Here is a 6,919-nt window from a genome sequence, read left to right as displayed (position 1 = left end):
GGCAGGCAGTGGTCAAGATCTCCCTCTGGTGGCTACATATGGCCATGAGGCTGCCATATTATGCCTACAAAAAGGATGTCGTCATGTTTTTAATGAGACTATGCTTCTCATGGGTTTGGTAGCACTGATTTTTGCATAGTAATCCTCCATATACTTTACTTCTGTCACATCTGTACTTCATCTCTAAAACACACTCTCTCTCTCTCTTTTCCTGCCTTCCCACCAACCCCCCTCCCCACCCAAAATTGTTTTTGAAGGGGAAGATATTTCATTTATTTTGCCCATCTCAGAAATGGTCAGTTTTCCACTTGAACTACAATCCGTTTATTCAATAAACATTTATTAAACAACTACTATATTCAAAACTCTGCACTAGGTAATGAGGGTGAAAAAAAAAAATGAAAGAATACTTGCCCTCCAAGGAAGTTACAATCTATTGGTGGAGGAAGGAGGAAGGTTCAGACATATGTACAATTAAGGATGATATAAGGTAAAATATGTTAAGCTCAAAGGAGAAGTCTAAAATCCTTTGAAAAATTTGAGAGAGATTATTTTTAGCTGGGGAGGTATAGGGTCAGAAACATCTTCATAGAGTAGCTGGCATCTGAGCTTGAACTTGAAGGAAGAGAATGATTTTAATAGTCAGAGATGTAGAAGGAATGGAATCCAAGCATGGAGAATAGCTTATATGAATGCACAGAGATGGAGGACAGTAAGATGAGACTAGGGAATAGTTCTCAGTCTGGCTTGTCTGTAATTTAGAATCTATGATGGAGAGCAACAGTTTAAAGAACCTCTCTGTGCTCTCTATTTGGAATAGTTCAGGGAGAAGAAAGAAATGGTATGACACTTGAGTGTGCTCTCAGGAACTCCAATTAGGGAACAAAATATGGATATGAAATCTTAGCATCCATAAAAACACAAGAGAATGGGTCAGTGGAGAGCTACCCCATACCAGGTAGTTGTAAAATTGGATCATCTGCCATTCTACAAAATAGTCCTAAAGTAGAGGTTCTTAACTTTTTTGTGTCATGAACCCCTTTGGCAGTCTGGTGAAGCCTATGGGCGTCCTTCTCAAGGTAATATTTTTAAATGCATAAAATAAAATACATAGAATTCAAAAGAAAAACAATTCTACTGAAATACAGTTATGAAAATATTTTTTAAAACAAGGTCATGGACCTTCAACCCTAGAGAATAGCTGAGGCCCTGCAAAGATGCTGTATCACAACTACCCGATACCCAGAAGAGACATAGTTGGACACCCAGGACAGCATAAGAGTAAATATGATGGAAAGCTAAGTACATGGGCTCTAAGAAGACCCTATCCACGAGCTGGAGATGAAGAGCTGGTGCTTGGCAAAGGCCAATGTGACTAAGATTTGAATCAAGTTTGAAAGGAGAGGAAACTACATTGTAGTGCCCTAGTGAGGGTTGAGTAAGCCTATTTGCCCCAGCCAGAAGGGAGTTTCTCCCTAAACAAACAATGAGAGCAGAAATCAGAGGCTATTTGGGAAACAGCGTGATATAATGGAAAGTACACTGGATTTAGGGTCAGAACCAGTTTTGTTGCTTACAACCCAAATGACCTTAAGCAAACTCTCTGGACTTAGTTTCCTCATACGTAAGAAGAGTAGGTTGGTCTGGATCACCTCTAATTTCCATTAAATCTATCATTTTCACTGCTGACCTCCAGTCTCATATTTCCAAATGTCTACTGACCTCGAAAATTGGATGTCCAATAGACATCTTAAACTCAACAATCTAAAACTGAACTCATTTTTCTATCTAAAGCCCTCACCTTTTACTAACTTCTCTGTGACTGTTTAGGGCACTATTATCTTTGCATTCACTCAGGATCACAATCTGAGTATCATCCTCAATTTTCCTCTTTTTTTCACTCCCCCAAAGGCAATCTGTTGCAAACTCTTTAATGTTTCTTTGTTAAAGCTAATTTGACTGTCAAATGGTTAAATGGAACTGGTGTACAGAAAATCCCTAAAATTTGGGGAACATAATTGGTGGAGACTAGAACCAAAGGTACTGGAGAACCAAAAGGTGTTGGAGGAGTGAAATGGGACTTGGCCTTCCCTTTGAACTACCCAGTGTAGAAGGAGGTTGAGACAGCTTTGAGGTCCAGACCCTAGGGAAACCTTTATCAAAGGGAATGGAATCAGAAAAGTGAGCTATAAAGAAATATAAGAAAAAAGACTGAAATTACCAAAAATCTCAGGAGGAAGAAAACTCAGTTGAAGACCTTGAGTATAAGTAGATAAACCAACAGGTATATAATACTCTGTTACATTATTACTAATAGGATTATGATATGTGTAATATATCTACATATATGTGTTACATATATACACACATATTACATATATGTGTGTATATACGTACATGTATATGTATGTATATATATCCATTTAATTGTAGCCTTCGTGGGGTGGAGGGAGAGGGAAAAAAGTAAAATAAAATAAAAATACTATAAAAATAAAATACTATAAAATAAAAAGGGTACAGCAGAGAACAAAAGAAAACCAACAAGGAAGCAAAGAAAAACTGGGCAGTTTTGAAAACAATGTGTAGTATTTATTATATAGGTTTTCTTGAAGTGGAAATTTACTGTTTTATATTGAATCCTGTCTTATGTTCTGCTATGTACATGGCAATTTTTTCTTTGCTTTGTAATTTTGCATTTAAGTTTAAAATTTAAAGATTTACCAAAAAAATTACTAATGATCTCTTAATTGCCCAAATTAATAGTAATTTTTTGATCTTGATCTTTCTTGAACTTTCTGAAGCCATTGACACTATCAATCACTTTCACTTCCTAGAAACTCTCTCATCTCCAGGGTTTTGTGATACTTCTCTCTCCTGGTCCTCTTTCTGTCTGACTTCTCCTTTTATCTCCTTTAATGGATTTTAATTTAGGTCATGTCTAGGACTCTTTGCTAGGCCTTTTATTTTCTCTCTATACTGTCTTACTTCATGTTCTTATAAACCTCCATGGGTTCAATAATCTTATCTTTGCAGGTATCTCCCAGATATACATATATTCAGCCATAGTCTCTCTTTTGAGCTACAATCCCATACCATCAACTGTTTATTGAACATTTTGAACTAGAAGTCTCATAACTCTACAACACTGATTGTTTTCTCAAACTCAACATGTCCAAAACAGAATTCGTTATCTTTGCCCCCCAACCTTCCTTTCTTTCCCAACTTCTTTCCTACTATTGAAGGTATCATTATGTGCCCATTCATAACTTCAATGTCATCCTCAACTCCTCACTCTCACTTTCCCCATATTCCATTGCCAAATCTTATCATTTCTACCCTCACAAAACCTCTCATCAATCTCCCCTTCTCTCCATCTAAACAGTTGCCACCCTAGTATACACCTGGATTAGATCAGACTCAGGATTAGAAGTAGCATGGTAGATAGCAATGGTTCTCAAAGTGTAGTCTGGAGACCCCTAAGAGTCCTTGAGATCCTTTTTATTTTTTGACAGGGGTGGGTAGATAAGGTGAAAACTATTTTCATAATAATAATTAGACATTATAATTGCTAATATGGTAAATGTCAGTAGATAGAATCTATACAAACAAAAGCTCCTTAGGGATCTTCAATAGTTTTTAAGAGTGTAAAAGGGTACTGAGACCAAAAAGCTTGAGAACCACTGGTTAGAGCAAAGAGCAATGGACTGAGAATTAAGAGACTTGGGTTTCAGTCAAAACACTTCTTAACAAGGCCCTTACTTTTGTGGGCCTCTTTCCTCATGTATAAAATGAAGGGGTTGGACTTGTCAGAAACTTTAAGGTCTCTCTTATACCAAAGTTACTGTGTTCCTATCAGTAAGCTGCAGGGCACCCAGGAAGCTAAGTTAAGCTTGAGAACCATTTTGGGAATTCAAATCCATAGCAGACTTGTGGCCTAAAAAGTGCCCCTAGTCTCCTGGAGATATTTTGACCAAGGTTAGATTCTAAGGCCTTCTCTGGAATGGTCTGAAGGGCTCAAAGTCAATAAGACCTCATTTCCCTGGGGCATTCATTCATCCAGAAACATTTTTCTCTCTCTCAGTTATAGTTAAACTGTAGTGATATGCATCAATTATTTCAGAATTTCTAATACCTGTTTTCCTAGCAGATTTGGCCTCCATTACCACAAATCTGACTTTACTTGAGATGATTTAAGAGCAGAGATATAGTTTTAATTAAAATAGGTGAAATATTATCATGGCCTTAAAAAGCAATTGAATACTAAAGTAAACAGAAATTATAGGTGGGTCTTAAAACGATTATTTAATTGCAATCTTGCACTGAAATGGCAGATTTTTGACAGAATGTCAAAATGAACACACTTATCAAATTCCAAACTGTGGAACAAAACTGTAGGCTGAAATGGTTTAAATTGCTTACTTTGGAAGGATTTTGCATTTTTCTTTGCAGGAGTATACCATGCAGGAATCTCAAATTTTACATGAAATGTGCCACTCACAACTTAATTGTGATTAAATAAGAAGGGCTACCTTATAAATACACTCTACCCAGAAGGTTGACTACTACTGCAACTTTTATCGACAGTTATAGAGAGATCCTAATGCACAGGCAGCCAAGGCAAATGATATTGGTTTAACTGCTCCCTTCACAAATAATGTTTGCTCTTTCTGTAAGACCTAATTAAACTGTTAAATCATCCATCCCTCTAGGGTCTAACAAGGAGGTGGTTTTTCCAGCCTCCTAATCACTTAAATTGTCTTTGAGTGGAAAAAGTCTTCTTAGCCACTTTTTTTTTTAGCACCTTGAAATAACTGAAAATTCTACTGGAGAGGAAGCTCATTGGTCTTAAAAAGTTCATGCCTTTGGACATATAGTAAAGTAGGGCATGAGGCCATGGGGAAGAGAGAAAATTCTTACTTTGAGGCAAGCCAAGGAAAGTGCAAATCTAATGAAAATGTTTCTCCCCAGGGTCCTTTACATCATTAGCATCCTAGCTTCATATTTGCTGCAACAAATAACTTATTTGAAAATTCCTCTAGGGAGGAGATAAGAAGCCCAAAATATACTTGCAAGAAGGCTTTACCTAGCAACTTGGTAGGTCTGAATCAGCTTCACATCTCAAAGTCTCAGTGATCATTTGGTTTTCTAGTGTTGTCAGTTACTGAAAATTTTCCACAATAAGCAGAATAGGACATAGTTGCAATGGTAATGATAATACCTTATATTTGTAGAGTAATCTAAAGTTTTCAAAGTATTTTCTTAATATCTCATTTAATTAGAACTAAAAATTGAGTGACAACAATACTTATTTAGATACTTCAGTGAATAGAGTAAGAGGCAGTGTGATGTAGACAAGAGAGGTAGCTTTGGAGCTAAGAAGATATGGGTTCAAATCTTGCCTCTGATTGCCATAGAGAGGGGAAATTACTTGCCTATGATCACACAACTAATGATTACAGGAAGCAGCATCTGAACTTGGGAGGTAGCCTGATGCAGTCAATAGAAAGATGGTTTTGGAGTCAGAGAGAAGTGGGCTCATAACCTACTTCTGACACACACTGGGCAAGAGGCAATTCTTTGTGACTCTGAGCAGCCCTAAAGGCCAACCTTCATTGGCAGAGGGAGTTGCCTCATAGGGGAGTTCACCACACCAATGAAATCCCAGGTCCAACCCCTATCCTAGCTTGTGGGTCTTTGCTTTCATTGATGTGTATTCTCTTTCAACCACTGTATGTTGCAACCCCTCCATGATTTATTCTTACACATGAAGCTAGGTGGCACAGTGTAGAGTGTTGGACCTGAGTTTAAATTCAACCTCAGACACTGACTAGTTGTGTGAACCTGGGCAAGTCACTTAACCTCTCTGTGACCTAGTTTCCTCTTCTGTAAAATGTGGATCATGATAGCACCTATCTCCTAGGATTGTTGAGAAGGATAAAAATGAGATACTATTTATAAAGTGCTTTGCAAATTTTAAAGTGTAATATAAATGCTAGCTATTATTATCATCATTAGTTATTATTTCTATAAATACTTCAGGGACTATGCATGAGAGGACTCCTCTGGTTCTTTTAACATAGTCTGGATATCACTGTAGCACTCTGGCTGTTCAACTGCTATTTCTCATTCTTATTACATAACTGGGCCACCTCCTTTTCTGGTCATAGATGTTCCTTTTCTTTTCAGCCACCTCTTATATTTAAGCCATTACCCAATAATATGTTGCAATGTACTTATACCCATCAGATATCTTTCTTTCAGGTTTGGATCATCTGCAAATTTTGATTTTTCCAGAAATCATGGTGTTTCATAATCTGCAACTATAAATCATTAGGATAAAACTGGTGTTAAAAAGATAGCTTTTGGTGACAGAGAGTAGCTTGTACTTTTGAGTTCCATAAAATGTAAGATCCTTATGGGGAGGAACTGTTTAATTTTTTTCTTTGTGTCACTAGCATTGTATCTTACCCACACTAAGGATATAATAAATATTTTTTAATTGTATTGTTGAATTGAAGTAGCAGAGTTAAAATATGAACCCAGGTCATCTGAGTCCAAATCCAATGCCCTTTAACTATTGAAAGCACTGGAATTTTCTGATTTTTCCTCCTATTAAATCCTAACCCCACCTTATTATCCACCCATAGTACTTGTCTAAAGTATCAGTATTCTAATAGAGAGGGAATCATCACATGAAAGAGTCTGGAGAACCTGCTTATGGGAAGGCATGATGACATTTAATGGAAGTGCCTTGCTCTCCCATTTGGAACATAACATAGATATGCTACATCTGGCTCAGTTCAGCTGACCATATGCTGAAGAGATAGACTATTGATTGTTTGTATAGTGATTGTTTGTATAGTGAAGCTGAGGTCCGTTCAATTTTTGCACATTGCTATTAATTTTTTCAATTAACAAA

Source organism: Vombatus ursinus, unplaced genomic scaffold, assembly GCF_900497805.2.
Source record: "Vombatus ursinus unplaced genomic scaffold, bare-nosed wombat genome assembly UNPS02014816.1, whole genome shotgun sequence".
In the NCBI taxonomy this organism is placed as follows: domain Eukaryota; kingdom Metazoa; phylum Chordata; class Mammalia; order Diprotodontia; family Vombatidae; genus Vombatus; species Vombatus ursinus.
The sequence above is the reverse complement of the archived record's forward strand: the minus strand, read 5'-3'. Positions refer to the sequence as shown.